We start from the raw sequence: 19724 nt of genomic DNA on the forward strand, positions 1-19724 counted from the left end.
TGCTGCACGACCGCAACGGCAGAGGGTGCCAGCTTATTGTAGAGACGTCACTAGCCCTTTTTAACACAGCGTATCTACATTATCTCTGTAGCGGTGGTTCGCCGATTCTCCGCCAATGGTGATTCACACAGAGCGAAGCATCTTCGTCTAACCGCCATGTGATTCACACAGAATCGCTGCGGCTCCTAAAGAGGCGTGACGGTACACGTCATGTTGAAGATGTCGGTGTTTCCCAGGTGTCCCCCGTCAATCTAAACCCACGGACAGTTTATAATCATATGGATGCTGTTATAATGTGTAGTGATTGAGATATTGACCCACCAAACATCCTGGAAAGCCATGAAGTTACTTTTTTCGTGCTAAATTACATAGTTAATAATCGCCATCAGTTAACAGGTCTGACTCTGTCACTCGCAGGGACAGAGGCTGTTTCTGTGGCAAAGTTCCCTGAAGTCTCGGTCGGGAGGGCTGACGGTTGCGGTCATTTATTTTCATCACAAATACTCCCTGAGTTAAAGTTTGTTATTGAGAAACGAAACGAAGGCATGCCCATTACCAGAGCTATCATCCAGCTGAAAGTCTTTTTTTTTGTAAGATTAGTCTTGAAAAAGGGGTCGTCTTATAATCAGGGTCGGAACGATACTTTAAAGGTGCAGAACTTGATTCTAGAGAGAGATTGGTGAGTCTCAGTCTCAGTACCTGAAAATGAGACACAACAATTGGTTGTCGGCGTCCGGTCTCAACCCCCGACAGCCAATCGCAGAGGTGGATTAGCTGCTGGGAGCACTGCGAGGATCCTCAGAGTGTGAGAATGTGAAATGAAATGTGTAAATTAAAAAGAAAAGGGCAGCGACAGTACCTCAGAAGTGGAAAAACCATCCGCTCCCACGCCTGCCTTTTAATCTGACGGTGTGGCCTCCGTTGTCACGTGCGATTGGTGCGAGCGGCCGCAGCGTGGCGAGAAAATTGACAGCGCACGAGAGTAAGAGAGAATGAGCGTGAGGGACGAGGAGGAAAGCTTGGGAGGAAAATGGCGCTTAATGCTGGAGAATTACAGATATCCTCACACCATGGTTGGAGAGAAAAATACATCATATCACAACTACCCTTTCCTGAGCTGACTTATCCAAAACATGGAAAATGAAGACCAGTATACTCTTTTCTGTCAGGCGGAAGTGTCACACTCCGAGCCACCAGAGCAACGTGATGATAAATTCATGTCCAGAAAGAAACGCCAGGTGCAAAACACAAACAGAAGTGCACAAAAAATATACATATGTAAATGTGCCTTGATAATAGAAGTGCAGTTAACGGTCGCATGGTTGTTTTAAACCATTTTTAGGTGTTTTCTTCTAACTTAAAGTAAAACACATGTGTCCTGTTCTTAAAAACAACAGAACAAAAATGCAGTATGAGTGGTCTGTTGCGAATGCAGTGAATGTGGAGATGTGGCCTGGCCTGTCAAAGCAGGGAAGTGACCCAATAACGTTAACAAGGGCTCCATTCTGGTAAGCCATCTCAGTGAGTGAGCACACACAGTAGCAGAGCCCCTGAAACTGTGGTGCATCTGCGGTAAATGGAATGCAGCCGTCAAGTCCTCCCCTGATCAACTGCACACCAACCCAAGGAACTGGTACCTGACGACATGGGGGTGAAACTTCGCAATCAACAATTAGAGCACCATTAACTTTTCCATGCATCACATTAGCAACATAGTGCAGGAAACATACATTTTATAAATCGGTTCAACTACCACCCCCAAAACCCAGGGATATTCATTTCACAATCACATATAACAGAGAAAAAGCTGACACCAACAAACTTTACAATTTTTTGCTTGACAAATAACTAGGAGACTCTGAAAAACTGTCGGTGATTCATCTTCTGTCTTGTGACTAATCGCCTCAGCGCTGGATTCGCCGACGGTCTGGGGGAAGCGCTCCTCTACTTAAAGGCTCTGCACGCCCATGCTAAAACCCACACAGGTGATTTTCATTATTTTTAGCCAATTAGACCATTTGTCAGGGCTGCGCTTGCACCGACAGCGCGTGATTCACGTCTCGCTCACTCTGCCGCTCGTCGTCGCGTCGCCGCACCTGTTTGTGGGGGACAAATTACACCTCCATCGTTCTGAAGTACATGAAGTCCTGTGACCTTAAGTGATTCCGCCCACGCCCAGCCCGAGAGAAGGCCTGCTGATCAGCCGGAGAGAACACCTGTGTTGGTGTGCGAGACCTTCAAGTGAAAAGCAGCAATAGATCTTTTCTTTTTTCTTTTTTTTTGTAATGAAAGTCATTTTGACATGTCAGTGGGATAAGCACAGCTGTAAATAATAAAAAGCTAATGAAAGCAGGATTGAGTTATTATGCATGCTGGCTCGCTGTCAGGGCCGTCGTTAAATTTATTAGCAACACCTGTACTTTCCCAGCTATAACACTCTGAAACGTCTGCTTCGTAAAAGGCCTATACATCAGTGTAGCGGCGCTCATACATTATATCAGTCTTCTCATTGTTGCAGGGAAATATTACTGGTATGCTCGATTCATGCCATGAAAAAAGGGATCTGACTGCACATTTTAGAGTGGCCTTTTCATTGTGACCAGACCGAGGCACACCTGCGCAAAAGTCATGCTGTTTAATCAGCATCTTGATATGCCACATCTGTTCAGTGGACGGGTTAATGGCAGAGGAGGAGCGCTCCCTGACAAATATATCAGAATTTGTGTTGCATGTCTTATATATAAATAATTTGTTTGTGTGGAGAACACAAGGATTTCAGTCTTTAACCTTTGAAAAATGGGAGCAAAAACAAAAGTGTTGTGTTTATATTTTTAATTATATTTTAATGAAGCCTTCTTCAGGGCTCACACTGATTATCAAGGACACAAAAAACAAGTACAATATCTATCTATCTATCTATCTATCTATCTATCTATCTATCTATCTATCTATCTATCTATCCCATATTCTGTGGCTCCACCCAGTGGCCCTAATTTGATTTGCAAGAATCCACTGCTCCCCAATCCACACAACCAATCAGAGCCAAGGGGAGTGTCTAAGAAGTGTCAATCACGCTCGTGCATAGGTTGCTGCTGGCAGCCCCCCTCCCTGCACAGTGCCCCTCCCCCGCGCAGGCGCAGTGCCTGCTCTCACCTGGCCAGACATGTTCAAGCTCAAACTCAAACTGTAAACAACGGTGGTGAAGCAACTGAGCAGATAAATGCCCACCAAAGGGCAAGAAAACTGAGAGTGTTAAAAAAAAAAGCAGTGTTAAAAACAAAGAATTGGACTGAACCCGAGAGAAAACAAGGATAAATATCAGAGCGTCATTTCGGAGGTGGAGGGAGCTGCGGGATTTGTAAGGACTCAAGAGCGAGGCAGAGTTAGCCGCTTTTCTGCTGGACAGGTAAGGACCCCTGCTTGATGTATGTTTCATTTTATGTTTTAACCACAAGGCTAAGATGGCGGCGGTTACAGTAACACTTGCAATAGTTAATATCTCCGTATGACGTTGCAGTCGAGCTACGTAGCTTGTTGGTAAATCTAGCTTGTTAGCTTGTATGCTAACTCCGGTTTTTAGCTTTGTCTTTATGGCTACTGGTTAGAAAAAGTGTCTTTCAAGTGACTGGGCAGTTGAAAGACAGCACGGCAAAAAGACCCAGTACATTTGAAATATATATATATATATATCTTCTCCACTTTAAATTCTTTAAATGTCTGCCAGTGCATTTGACTTGCATGCCACAATGTGATCTGCAGTTAAATATAGCAGCCTGCTTTATGCATTGTCGGCCCCTTTAATCTTCTCATCCTCTTTGAACCCAGACCTGTTATTATGTCATCATTCAGAGTACACCATTAACAATCAAAAGCTGTGCAATTATTAACCAAGCATACTGGACACTAGGGCTGGGCTATACTGTAATACACAATATATATTTACACATTTTGAAATCTCTTTTAAAAGCTCGCTCTTAGTTCCTGAATCCTGTCGTCTGGTTTGCCAAACCTTCACACCAAGTTGCCAGTGTTGTCATAATACCGGAATTTATAGCTTTAATACAATACCTTCAATACAAGAATATTTCATTCCATTTTTGATACCACGGGGGGAAATTGACACAAGATTGAGGCTGTCAAATTCTCGCTTTTTTGAAGGTAAATATAACAAGTCTTGAGCACTATACGTTGAGCACTACAGCACTTATGTTCAACTACTTCTGACCATAGTCAAACCCTTTTTCCTCTCTGTTGTCTGAGATTCCATCAGGCTTCAGAGGCGCACTCCACCTTTTAACGAGCTAACACAAAGCAGAGTGAATAAGACGAGCGATGAGCAGACAGCACTGTGAGTGAATTAGAGGAGACGGCGCTGTATGCAGTGGTGCCTGTGTGCCGACTCAATGTTGGAGGGAAGAGATTGCGAGACTGTGAGATGTTGTGTGGATACTGTATGGATATTATAGAAAATGAGGGAGACATACCTATAAGTAGAGTCCTTCCCTGCTGAGCATTATCATCCTTTTCGTGACCGGACAGGCTCAAACCTCATGAGGTTGTGTTAATGCAAATACGGCGATAGTTTTTTTTTTCCAATTTACCACAGCATATCCATATTGTCTGCATCTCCTGCTCGTTAAAGAAAACACATTAAAGCCATTATCTTGAAATCCCTCATCACATCCAGTCTGGCATATCCTTGCCTGAGAGTTAACACATGATATTGTTAGCTTGGACTGCTAACACACACATTTATAGGACAAAATCACCTCCTGCGCACTAAACAAGGACTGTAATAGCTGTCATGACCTGTCTAGAGGGAACATGGTTACTGTACAGCCGTTAATCAAAGATCATAAGAATGTCTAACAAGAAGTTCCTGGATTTCTATTTTAGTCATCCAGGAGCTGACACATCATATTATCACCAGACAAGTGCAAACTGTAGTGAAGTCAAAGTTGTTCAGCCTTTAGTGTAACGGCAGTATTGGGTTAATGCACTTCACTATCACGTCTCGACCGTATCTTCACTGTATATGCTGATACATTGGTACTCTCAGGACCTAAAACTAATATTTACACTGTGCCTCCCTCCCTCTCCTGGTCAACTATATAAAACAAACAACGATAAACCTCGCATTGTATTCTGTGTTGTTTTTCTGTGTCAAGCGAGAATCTAAAATCTAAAATAATAAGCAATGTGTTTTTGACCCCTTCAGTGTATCAGTTAACTGGTGATAAGAGGGAAAGCGTCCGTTGGCTCGGAAGAAAACTGCATTCTGCGAGATGCCCCGGCTGCGATAAAAGCGCTGTATTCATATAGCATAGAACAACAGGCCGATAAACCATATCTTAAAAGATTAGAAGGGCGACGAGCTTATGCTCAAGTTTGCAGATAAGCTCTGCTGCAAATACACTGCAAAACAAAAACAAATGCTCAGTGAGTTAAACAAAAAAGAAATTGAAATGTAAAACATAGCAGCACAGTGAAACTTAAAATATATGGACTGATATAAGTTGATGAGAAAAAATCAATAGCTTGACAGAGCACCATAATAAGTTTTTATTATACTAATTCCTGATCCGATATCTGTGCTGTGTATCTTTTCCCCTTATCTTGAATTTGGGTTAGGTTGTATATCTGACTGAGGGAATTAGTGTAGTTTTAGTATAAGGCAATGTGAGGTCAGGGTTGCACTGGCACTAAAACTTAATGGTCCCCATTTTTATTTTTTTTTGTGCTGAGCAACGTCCAAATTTAAAGATTGCTCTGACCAATCCGGTATTTTCTTGGGTTTTAGTGGTATTTTGGTGGCTGGCGAGGCCCAAAAACTGGAGGAAAGTTCATTCAAAACGAGGCAGTGAAAACAGCGAACGAATGCACAGTAATTCTTAATTTAACACTACGAAGCCAGTAGATGCAATTAAAATGACAAAAAGAAACCGTTTTATGTGTTTAAAACAGGAATTGGTGAAGATGTTATAACTCGGTTGTATCCCAGACATCAAATCCAAAGAGAGGATCCTCTTTTTCAAGGTTTGAAATAGCTTCTGCATTCATATAAATGGCCTCACCTAACTGTGTTGTATTTTTCGTTTCAATTATCAGTGTAGTAATTAACAAACCCACACCATCTGCCCCTTGGCTTCAGATTTGTGGTTCTGTGTGTTCATATTGTGGGTGCTCTACACCATCCAGACAGCAAGGTATGATTTCCTGGAAAAGAACATTCTTCATTCGTTGAGCTCATTGTTGTCATGCATCGCCGTGTTTGGCACAGCTGTTTCAGAGCAATGAGACGAGGATTATAGTGACTGTCTGGGAGCATATTTATTGCTCACCGCGCCCTCTGATCTATGTTCTACTTCACAGAGAAGGCCGCACAATATTTGTGCAGTTTGATGTACTGACCTTAACTGTGTTTTCAGCACACAATGATGCCCTTCCGTGGTGCTAATAATACTTAAACCCACTTGCTTTTTGTGCACTTAAGTAAACCAAAACCACAGGTGCGCTCTGAGCCGCCCACATAGTCTGATCGCCCGAGACCTACCACTTTGAGTGTGTCGTGCATTTTTAAATAGAGACCTGAGTTGGTGACCTGCCTTGACTGAGAGTAGCTAAGCAACACCAAATTTCATACCAATGTAGAAGATGAAAAAGAAACTGTATAATTGGGGATAGGTTATGTCTGGTTGACACCTGGTATGCTTGATAAGGTCAGCATCAGCCAGCAGAGCAACTCTGTGCTTTATTTTGAATATTTAATGTGTGTAACATTATATTTAATGCTATTGGGGATTTCTTAGCTTGATTCTTACACTTACTCTGCACTGTAAGCATTACATCATATGATGTAACACAGAGTTTAGCAGACATTCATATTATTTGTGGTGGCCCCTGTCGTCATTGTTCCCCCACGTTTCAATTTTCTGTTTATGGAGCTGTGTGCTGTCTCACTTAAGTAAACATGACGCAGTGTTTCCCACACATAGACTTTACTTGGGTGGGCCACCTCGGTGTATTAACAGCTGCCAAAGCATATCTGGAAACTTTTTCTTTTAGTATTTCTCATTTTCATTTTTTATTTGTGTAAGAGAAAGGCGCCAACTTTGACAGATTAGTGAGTGGACAAACAAGACTTTATAAAACATATAAATACGTACTTATACTGCTGACAAATATATATATGAGTGATGGTGACAGTGAATTTACCATCACTGCTTTTGATGTGGCATCATATGATCTAACATGATACATAAAACATCCCAAAAAACAGGCCGTCAGTGGGTTTCAGTGGTCTTTCCTGTCAATTCTAGTTTCACTGTGGCTTCATATACCATCAGACATCAGTCATGCAGCTGACTCATTTTTCATTTTCATTTTTTTCCTTGTAGATGAGAGATGTGATGTGTTACTCTGTGTGCGTCTTAGGATGTAGGGGTTATTTTACAGTTGATGGTTTTATAATGGTTGTCTGCTCTTTTTCACTCAGACGATCCTCTGTTACCACCTCTGGATGTACCCCTGATTTATTATCTCATTTCCCATCGCGTTGGGAAATGTGCGACCATTTTTATTTATAAAGTCAAGTCAGTGTGACAGGTTTGTCATTTCTGTGAACTGGTCTGGGACCAATATGTCTTTCAATATGAGGTCACACACTCTTGAGTTGCTCCTTTTCTAATATGAAAACTTGGGAGAGCGGTAGCGCACATGCCGAAGGGCCCGATACCAGAAAGTCCCAGAGCAATCGCTCTCACAGATCAAGTTCCAGTTTAAGTACGTTTTGATTTGATTTGCGTTGAAACGATCTGTTTTCATTTTGCACTTTAAAGAATTAAATGACCACTGTTAACTTCCCCCTGACCTAAACCTCTCTGCTAGACCTTACTTTAAAGCAGGCAGTATGGTGGCAGTACTGAAAAGAGTGCTTAAGCAAACTTTCTGCGAATAAATAAGGCTCAGGAAGCTGTGCAGTGAGACATCATTATATACTCCTCAGTTGACCACTAAGCAGCAAGTTGCAGCCTGAGAGGACCCTTGAATGAGACCCCTGTGTCCGTCTTTAGCTCATGTGCCAGTCACCATTAATGCTTGTTGCACCGGCATGGCTTTTCCCTCTGCCTGACACTCACTTGCACTCAGTCTACCCTCAATTGCTGTCACTTGTGTCCTAAAGGCTGTCATCTCCACTTTGTGCTCCATTGCCACCATGTCTTCTCCACCGCTCTATTTTTCCCCAGTTCAGTCAGGCTTGTGGCTGTTTGTCAGTAGAGGCTGATAGCCCGGTTATTTGGTTTAGCTGTCTGCCTCCCCGTTGCTCTGCCACTACATTTTGGCTCCAGTGAGACATTTCATTATCTATCAGTGCCACAGCGAGACCGCATTTTCTAACAGCACCTCATGCTTACCGTTTTGCTCAATTTAATGAACTAGTGTGGTCCTATCTTGCAGCATCTATACAGTACATACTGGCATACACGCCTCCAAATATTTGCACATTGAGAACACATTTTTTTGTGAGTTTTTTAAAATGATGACAGTTGAATTTAGTGGTTGTTTATGATGCAAGCCCCTTTAATGTGCTCCATTATTTGAAGTGATGTCTGTCAAGAATGCAAGGCAACATCATACCTGTAGAGGTCAGCATCTGCCTAATCTTTTTCTAATGGAATATGAATATGATGTGGACAGAGTTTTATCAGCCTTCCCCTTTCAAAGCTAAAATGGTATTTTCACTCAGGGGGGGGAAACAACACACATTTTCTCAACCATAACCAAAAAATATGGCACATATAAAACTTTTAAACTCTAAAATGAATGCAAAAAAATCCTTCACTTTTTAACTAAACTCCAATGTACTAACAATCTCAATGCCAGATTGCTCATTCCACTAGACATTTATCATTTTATAAATCATCAGGGACAGGAACAGTAATTAGCTGATCCAGCTCTTGACTAAAATACCTCTCCACTAAAGCTGCAACACTCTCCTGCTTTCCCAGCAGGATTCCATACGTAACATTCGGCTCAGGAAACAATGCTGTTGCAACATAACAAAAAGTTTGTGCTCATGATTAAGCAATCCTCTTATGGGTTATTGATTAAAAGAAAAAAAAATGTTGCTGTGGCACTTAGTTGACTTGAGTATTTGTTTTCAATTAAAATACATGGAGTAAGAAACAATGACATCACACAGCGCTTGTTGACTTTGTTAACACTAGGACAGGTACGCGGCTCCTGAAAAACACTCTTAAGCATCAAAGACAAGTAGGAATTCAGTTTTTGTGGCCGCATGCCAAAATAAATAATATTTTGGCATCAGTTCTTGTTAGTGTCGATGTCATATCGGTGCTATTTTTCAACACAGTGATTCAAAACCTTGACAAATATAAGGCAAAACTCGTCAAACTAAATCATCCTCTGGCGACTGGCATTCCTCTGTGTCACATTCCTTATTAGTCATTAAAGTGTGCGTCATTTAGATATATGTAACACCGGATAGCATATATGCACTAGGCGTACCATTTTATATAACTTACCTCTCCCGGCGCTTCCCGTTCTCCTCTCCGTATTTGGAGCAGTTATAGGAGAGCCTCATCTAACCAATTATAATTAGCTGAAATCTATCAATGTCAAAACATGCCAAAATGGATTAATATCTAAATTTATAAATGTTCAATGCCTCAGGTAAAGCCTGTAACATATAAATTAATTACCACTCTTTTGCAATTTAATTTGCAAATTAATTTGCACAAAAAAAAGTGGCACATTTTCCTGGTCGATTGCCAGAGTAGTATATTTTTTCTCAGTTGTAGGCCTGGGTGAACATTACATTAGCTAATCTACTCTCAGTAATCGGAACATCCCTTGTAGATATATGCACAAATAGCCCATTTGACACGTGTGTTTAATTGGAAAGGTCAGGGAGCAGGATTCGCCTCCGCTGCAGCTCTGTTGGAACTGTTTGGCCCACAGTGCAATCTTCAGAGTGGTTCAATAGTGGTTCTATGCAACGTAGATGTAATATCACACATCCTCTAGTTCCCAGCCTTGTACACCCACAAGTTGCTGCTACCAGGAATTCAAAACAGAAACCTCTCAGTCATCAGTCAGCATCCCCTACCTCTGAGGCTAACCTGCTGCACTATAGGAGAGTTTTCATTGCCAGTTGTCAGCAGGACTTTTTTTTTTTTTTTTGAAGTGTAGGGGAATAATATGATAAACTGCTCCACCGCCGTGTTTAAAAGTGCATACGTATCACATGAACTTCCAGTGAAAGCTGACGAAAGGATTTTTATTCTTTTTGAAATGGAGCGTATAGCCAAGTACAAACAAAAGGCGTGGGACTCCCACAAACTCTGCTGAGCTAAGAATGTCCGTATTTTTATTTTTTTTTTATGAAGGCACTGCTTCCCATTGATGTACAGTCTTTACAGTGAGGAGGCACTTAGTTTAACAACAGTGTCTCGTCGTTGGGAAACTGGAGCTTCGGTGGAGCGGTTGGCCGCGTTCCAGTGCGAGCCAGTAGTTGTAGAAGGCAGGGAAAGGCATTCATCTCGTTCTTTTTCCATCCAGATTTCCAGTCCAGGAATTGAATTAAAAAAATATTGACAACCCCCTGTCTGCAGTTACTAATGTGCTATGCGAAAGCCATTGTTCTGCTTCTTGCCCACTTAGCGTGTGCATGGAGCACATCAGTGATTTTCCACCAACTCTTCTGACTACAGGTCATAAGAAAAAATACATGCATTGATGTGAGACAGAGAAAATATATAATTTAAAATGTATTAATGTATTGTCACAGCTTACAATGATAGGCTTGGAGATAGAGTTTACACACAACTTTAAAAAGGGAAATAAAAGCTGCATTGATGGCAACACCACACGCTGCAAGCTGCATCTGAGAAACCAGCAAAAAATGAATAACAAAAATGTATGGATAAGTTGTTAAACCGTCCTGCTTCTGCCACTCCCAATGGTAGATACAGGAGTGTGAATGACTAAACAAAAACACATTCCAGTTAAAGCTACGGCTTGTGTGAAAACATTACTGTTACACTTTTATTTAATTAAATCGAGTTAAATAACATCCAGTTTGAGAAAAATCCAAATTAACACATCGAAACATAATTGGTGGTTTCAGTGAAGGGTTGCTTGAGCACATCTGACAGGGCCGTGGGAGTACGTCAGGCAAAAAAAAACGGTTTGAACCACTGGAGCAGACGATACAGAAACCTATAGGACCACAACAAAGTTTAATATAGACAGACTTTAGATTAAAAAAAAAGAAATAGAGTAGGTTAAATTGAATCCCTAATCTCCATGAAACTGTGAAGCTTTTCTCTCTGGAAAGACGACAGCAATGTAACGCAGAAATGCTGTCGTGCAACTAGTTTCGGGTGGATAAACAGAAAAGATCATTCAGCATGTAGGGCCTGTATGGAGGCAGTCAGTTGAGAGATGTAGTTCAGGTTGGAGGGCTAGCTGAGTAGGCGGACAGGTATTGGGAAGAGGCTGCAGAAGCGGCAGCCGGAGCCAGTGGAGATGGACTAATTCCACCTCCCACAAATCCTCCAACAGTTGATTGCCTGGGTGGGCAGTGTCGGAGGCAATCCTCCCTGCCCTCCTCTTTGCTCTGGCATTAGGCGACTGCTCAGTGGAGAGCAACTGGCAAGCAATGACCCTCTCAGCTGGATGACACACTGCAGTTTTCCCCCGGAGCAAGAAGACATGGAGCCGTGGCAGACTGCAGAGGATATCAGGATAGTCTTGATTGTTGATCTTTATCCCTGGACAGGATATGTTCTGATAATTCTAATCCTGCTTTTGTGTAGCTGTAGGTGCTACTCCTAAAGCTACAACATTTTTATTCGAGTTAGCTGGAAATGGTCAGTAATAAATAAACAGGGGTTTTCATTTTTAGGATAATACGGATACCTGGGTACAACACTGAAGTGTTTTCAGCACAGAATGATGCCCATTAGTGTTTCTAATGCAGATTAAGATTTGACGAGTGAACCTTACAGTCTGAAACCCTATTCAGATGGTACTTTAGGTGTAGTTTTCTTTAATATTGTCTCCGCTGCTTGGGGATTTTTTATTGTCCATTAAATGATGGAATATACTGCTTAATATCAGTGCAGCCAATATCGAATGTTTGTTTTTCATATTAAGGATTTGGGCAGGTAAGAAAACAAAATATGGCATTTACATTGTGTGAGGCAATTAACAGGCCGCTTGCGTGCATTTACATTTAGCCGACACTTTGGTCCAAAACGACTTACAGTAATTCATACATACTGTACATTCATACACTGATTGCGGTGGCTGCCATGCAAGGTGCCGACCAGCACATCAGGAGCAGTTTGGGCTTCAGTATCTTGCCCAAGGACACTTCAACATGCAGACCAGGGGAATCAAACCGGGCCTTCCGATAACAATACGCTGGCTCTACCCCTGAGCCACAGCCACAGACATTCACGCTGGGTCAAATTCTGAGTTACTATCCAGGTATATAAGATACATTATCTATACATTTTCATCAAATATTACTTTGCCAATAAAGTAATTACAATTTTACAGCAGCCATTGAATATAATAATATAAGTTTGCACAAAAAAAAAAAAAAACCCTATTAAACTTTTTTTGGTATAATTGCAGAAAGTAAGCTGCAGTTTGACAGAAGCTCAAAATTCAGGGCCTTCGATTTTTCATGAACTGACGTACGGAGGATTATCTACGGGCTCCTCGTGAGATTATAATTCAACCCCTTCGTAACAGTCCTCATTTCAAATTACTCACCCCCGTTTCGTTTCGTTTTTTAGCATTAAGGGACTTAATACTCGATATCAGAGACGGATGAGCGCGACTCATGAATCTCGTACATCAAGTGCACATCTTAAATGTCACACTTTGAGGGGACTGAAGCCGTCTCTGGTACTTATTTTAGTCGCACATGCACATACACACACAATGCGATGCAGGAGTAACCGGTATCAACAAGCGAAAAAACAAATGGTGGTTATCGAGATGAAGCATGCTGATAATAGGTTCACCTTCTCTGTTGACCTAATGGGGGAAATCAAAAGCAGGGGCTGAAGCAGACTGCTGAATCAATATAAAGCACTTATCCTGATTGGGCACCACTACAGGGATAAAAGTGTTAAAGCTGGTAAGGTGGCTCGCTTAGTTTAATTCTCCAGCCTTTCTGTTGTCTCTTTTTTCCACAAAAGTGGCAATCCCTGTTAAAGAAATGCATCTATGCACACTCGAACATCAGTTTAAGAGGGACATGCATCGCTGCGTGGTTCTGGGGTATTAATCTGATAAAACAACATGCATCATAGCAGTAATGAACAACATGTGCTAACTCTAAATTAGTGTGGATGCTGCTGTCAGATATGATACAGCGCATACACTACTATCCCCCCAGCTCTGTAAATGGAACATGGCCCCTAGCCTCGAAAACATGTTATCAAGTACACATGTCCATCTGCCGAGTGCTGAGCATTTGACAGTTCATCAATAGTGACGCTATTAATAACTCGGTTCCAACACAACAGCCCAGGGACTAGGTTAGATAAGAAAACATTAATCTCCTCAACAAGTCCAATCCGTTGTGCGGCGTTAAAAAACACCGCTGCAATTAACAGAAAAAGGTGCTCAATCATCTGCCATCTCAGCAGTCATTCCACAGTTATCACATAAAACAAAGTGTACTTAATGAGGTAATGCCCAAGTATAAAACCGTCATTAAAATTAATTATCGCTGGTGATACTTCTTGTAAGATGCTTGAAAAAAAAGGTGAGGTTTTCATTTAGTAACGTCTGAATGAATGATTAGCTACTTGAGATATTTGTTTTTAAAGTCTTAACATCTGAAACTGCACTTGGTCACATGTTGATGGAAAAAATTTAAGTATAACTTGTAAAAATGTCTATGTATCCAAAGCTGAGGTTTTTAATTTGATGTCCTCCAACAACGAGTTACACTCGCTGTGAATTGTTGGCAAGTGGAAGCTACCCTTTTAGTGGTTAATGTATGCGTGATGTGACACTAGGTGCTGTCCAATAAAATCAATGAGCATTTTTAATGGATGCAGGTCAGTTTGGCCAATAATGTTATTTAAGTCCTTTACAGTAATTCGAGGCTAATTAAGCTAGGTAATTTAACGTACTTCGCCTGCTCCAGAAACAAAAAAATAAACACACACTATCACACACAAGCGAGTGTCTCGCACATGAGTGCCAAAAAAAAACAAAAAAACAACATAATTCTGTCTTTAAGTCAGCAACAGTAAATGTGCTGATGTACCAGTTAAACACAAAGTTCCAGGCTGCATGCACAACAATAAATTGTTCATTGAATAATTTAATGGTTGGAGAAAACGGCCCTGGTTTGGACCCAGTTCATTATACTTGTTTTCTTGCAAGGGAGACGGCCGGGATGGAACTGTAGCAGCTAAATTGCCGGCATATTTAATGGTCGTATGAATTCATTACATTTTCCAGTGAACTTAAGGTTAGACAGTCGGTTAAAAGAGCATCTAACAGGTGGGAAGGGGGGAAAAAATTCAGTGACTAGTTAATAATTATGCACATTATACTGTCCATGTGGGATTTGGCCATGGAATCGTTAAATCAGAAGCCCGTTCCCTCAACATTTAAGGGACCGCTGCTCTCTTTAGCACTATTAAATAGTGTGACGTGCTATATTACTCATCCTTTTGAAAAATAACACTATACATTAATCATACTGAGGGGAAATCCTGAGGGGAAAAATACTGCACATATGATTTTTTTCTCTGTTGTCTATCAAAGGACGACCTGAAGTGTTCAGCCTGGATTAATAGGACAAATATTTTCCCCTTAATCAGTCTTATAGTTCCAAATCTGCTTGGGCACCTGATGGAAAAAATGCATTGAGAATCCCTTCTACCTATGTGCTGATGACATGTCGGAGTAATACGAGCTACCTTCATCCCTACTGTTTTAATAGCGCCCCTCAATGCCAACTTATCTGATGACATCACCGAGTAATGCACTTCTCTCCCCTTGTTTTTGCCCGGGTGTAAGAATTGAATTCTCATGTGATGCAATTCATAGCAATGGGTTTTACACCATTGAAAAAAAAAAAATAAGATAATTAAAAATGCCCCAAAATTATGTCAGCTGTACTTTACTTTGCAGTATAAAAAACTAGATTTATAAAAATTTTTTTATAGCGAATTAAAGCCATTTGATATGTTGTCCTTCTTATCAGTTTTACACACGTGGTGACAAATTTCATTATGTGTGACAGAGCCATATTATCCATGTACACAACTTAAATCTAAGAAGCATACTTATATTTAGGTAATAACAGACTTGGAACAATCTCTTGAGTTTTATTTGAACAGCTACATCCTTTAATGAGTGCACGGCATGCCCAAGAAGTTTTCGGTGACACCAAGTCCTCTATTCCGTTCTGCTCATTTCACTGTGAAACAGGAGCATTTGAATGAACGGTGGTTTTGGGGTAAAAGGCAAGATACATCACTGGCACTTGACAATCCTAAGGCTAAATCAAAAAAGATTGAGGTTTTGATGTTTCCCATCATGCATCACATATCTTACCTCGCTATACTTTGGAGTATCAACCCTGGTGCCTCGACGTCCCTAGGCATTAAATCTACAGCTCTTTGCATTTTTCCATTTCAGTGTGTTTTGTTTGCGCCTGGGTTTATGTGAAGTGATGTATGCCCCCGATGCACTAATGGGTAACATTTGGTTTCCGAGTCCTGAGGTGTTAAAAGAAAACATAAGCCATCACCCTCCAGACACTGCATGGGAAAAATACAGTCCTTTGTTTCTGAATGTCTTGCATGCATATGGTTCCTGAACATGTTCCAGAAAGGGTTAAAGATAGATGTTTGTGTCAAGACTATAACTGCAATGACTGCTGGAGGCTTGGTTAGAGGAAACAGAGTGGAGTAGTTCAGTCTGCCATTTGGCTCTGGGCACTAAGTGAACCAGCTAAATGTACCTGACTTCCATGGTGAATTTGCACCAAAGAGCACATTCACTGTGACAGAAGGGTGATTTATGTTTTTCTTTGGAGCCCCTCGGTAAACGGACACTAATGTCATCTATACACAGGTGAATCACCTTTTTCTAAAATGTGCTTGAGTGCTCAGCAACAGTGAAATGCAAGGGGATACTTGATGTTGGATTTGTTTCCCAGAGAGACAAAGTTGGGACAATTATGCAAGGACAATATTGTTGACAATCAGTAATTACAACATAGACTGTTAAACTCTAAAGGAATGTTTGCCAATGAGGCAATTTGGACCCATGAAACAAGGAAATTAATGGTTTAATTAACAGCTTTTTTCAATTTACGACTTGACAGGAATTTCATTGACCATTATTTTGAGTCATTTTGCAGTCTTTTAGCTAGAAAAAAATTACCCATGATGACAAGTGGGGCAAATGTGTTTTCCAGCCATATCGTTATAGATTAGATGGAAACGATTTACCATTCTCTTACAGCCCTTGTTGGCTTTAAGGTAATCATGCCTTCCTTTCCCTATGATATAACCATATGCGAGTTGACAACCGTGACGACGAGTATATTAATGCACGTCCTCGCGGGAGCACACAGGGTCACAGATTTCTCCATAATCAAAATATACCTTTTTTAAATAGAGGGATTCACAGTACACACATGACCAGAGACTGAAAAAAACAGCCACGTTTGTTGTTGAAGATTATGATGGTCCTGCAACTATGACATTGCATTCAGCTGAACTGCAATAAAATGATTTGATTTGCGGTTACAGTATAGTGTATTTAATGCACAGTGCAGGTGATAAAGCTTATTGAGGTAATTAGCGATTATTGTCTTCCTGTCAATATGTGTACTGTGATGATCAATAATACCTTTACTTTAGTAAATAAAGGTCACTGGAATGAATCATCCCGGTATTAGTTATTGGAAAATGGCCAAGTAAGTGATGAAGGGAAAGCCATTCATTGTACTTGAAAGCAGGATGGATGTAGTGATTGGACTGATTAATTTACTTCTTAAACTGTCAAAGCAGAGGACTCGGTGATGGGGGAGAACCATTTCAAATATTCAAAGGGGCGAATGTTCTTGTGAAACACCTATTAATCATGGAGATTTTGGCCGAGCAGATGAATTGTGGTGTCGGTTTTGCTATGCACGCTGCCACAGAATCATTAGCTACAACAGTCGCTCAAGCCAGAACAGACATGGAGGCTAATCAGCAGCTGTAATGGACACACTTCATAATTGTCAGTCTTTTTGCGGCGAGACCTAAGCTGGGGAGGCTGAAAGCGTTACTATGAAGCAGGCAGCTTTGATCGCATGAGCCGAGGAAGTGATGTGCCTATATACTCATTATTTTACCGCAAATACAAAGGATTGCCAGCATTTAATACCACAGTATTTTCAAAGTACAAATGTCGTCCTATTCTTATACTTACTGAAGCGAAGTGAGTTCTCTATAATTAAGGCAACTTTATAGGCACTGTTCCCAGGCGAGCGTATGTACGAGTACCTGTGTTAGATGTTTCATCTTTATTAGCCAGAGCATGGTAAGCCTAGCTCTTCATGCACTAATCCCCAGCTAAAGAAACAGCTTTCAAGGAATTAACATCAAAAGTAAAGCTTTGCGTGCCGGCGGGGGAGCTTTCAACAGAGCCTGCCTCAACTATCTCCTAAGTATTTTCAGAGCCTCGGGGATGAAGTGGAAGTTAAGTTTAACTTGCTCTGTGTTCTTCGGCAAGTCTTTGACCTTGTTCTCAGGTCTCTTAATAATCCCTGATATGTTTGAATCCGTACAGCGTTTGGGGCATTTCCATGGGGCACTTGCCAGAGGGGTGAGGATTTTTCACTGGGACCCCGTTGCCCATTTTTCCCTTTAGCCTTAGTTCCTGTGATTGTAAGGTTGACGTACATCCATGCTGAGGTTTTGGATAGTGACTTAAATTTCTGACAGGATCTCTTAGTGTACATGAGCAAATCCTTGGATTTCCATATATGCATGGACCAGAACATGTATGTGTTCATAAGGGAGCTTGGTATGTCATTCCATTAATTCAGAGTTTCTCTACTGAAGTCCTAGTTATTTCAATGTTAGTTAAAGTACATGAATTTAACCATAGTTGTTTGTGGGGCCATAGGACGGATCCATTTGCTGAATTATGCCTTTATGTTCTCATTGAGGCTTTGAAGTTGTATAGAGCTTCTGACCTGTCAAGACATGGAACTAAGGACCTCTGAGGGTTTCATGTGGACTCTGGCACCAGGGAGTTTTATAGTGGATCCTCTGGGTCCCATATGTTGGGGGGTGGGGCCTCCATGGATCAGACCTGCTCCAGCACGTCTTACAGATGCTCCGCCTATTTGTGGCCCTCGAACTATTATTCCTTCACCGTGTGTATTGGTTGTGTCTGCATCTGTATACCGGGATTTGTTTCGATGCCAACGATACACAGACAGCGTGTTACTGGGTCACTCAATGATGCGAGCGCAATTTTTTACTTTCACTTTCGTTTTTGGAGCAGTTCGCATATTGACATTTTGCCGGCTGTAAGAGCAAGTTCACTGCTAAAAGAAAATTGGACAGTGAAAATTCAAAGAAGAATGGTCTGAAAAATTGGAATTCATTCTCCCTCCAACCAGCACAAGACCCACGTGCTTAATATGCCAGGAGACTATAGCTGTGGTGAAGATTTCCAATTTGAAATGGCATTATGAGACGAAGCATAGGAATTTTTAAGAGACATTCCCTCAAAATTCTGAGGAAAGAACAACAAAAATAAATGCACTGAAATCATCATATCAAGCTGCAAGAAGGATTCTTGTCACATCTATGACACAACAACAAAAAGCAACAGAATGCTCACTTAGAGACTTAGAAACTTTGTTTTATTCAACTATTTCAATTTGTCAAAATGGAAATGACATTTTATTTTAGTTTGTATTTTTGTACATTTTGTTTTGTGTGTATATATATATATATATATATATATATATATATATATATATATATATATATATATATATATGATATGATATGATATGATATGATATGATATATATGATATCATATAATATAATATAATGCAGTATTATTGCATGTGGGCTGACCGACCTCAATACATGGACCTTTGAGTTATTGAAAAAAATGTTGTGGCCCTTTAAGATTTGTATTTAATAACCTCTGCTCTATCAAATTGGGATATGGTGAATTCGGAGGCCTGGTCAACACCTTGGGCCCATTATCGCGTTCCTCAAGGTGTTCCTGAGCAGTGTTTGCGGTGTGTCAGGGCACTTTGTCCTGCTGGGGGGTCCACTGCTGATGGGTGGTGCGTGTCAAGCGGCATCCACATGAATGCCAGCATCTAAGGTTTCCCAGTAGAACATCGCATTGTGATGAGGTGATCAGTGTTATTCACATCACATGTCAGTGGTTTTAATGTCGTGACTGATCGGTGCATAGCTTAGGTCGTTTCGTTTTATCCATTTGGAACAACACCCTGTTGCCATCTTGCTTTGTTCACGCAGCAACAACTCTCTGACTCCTGTTAGTCGTACAATCTTAGAACAAACTTAACCAAAAAAAGTGTAGAGTTTATATAATGGGTTTACTTTTAGTCTCTCTATATTTGAGACTGTAAAGCAACACATCACTCCCTTCTAAAGCCCCTTT

This window comes from Sparus aurata, chromosome 13, assembly GCF_900880675.1.
Source record: "Sparus aurata chromosome 13, fSpaAur1.1, whole genome shotgun sequence".
NCBI classification, from domain to species: domain Eukaryota; kingdom Metazoa; phylum Chordata; class Actinopteri; order Spariformes; family Sparidae; genus Sparus; species Sparus aurata.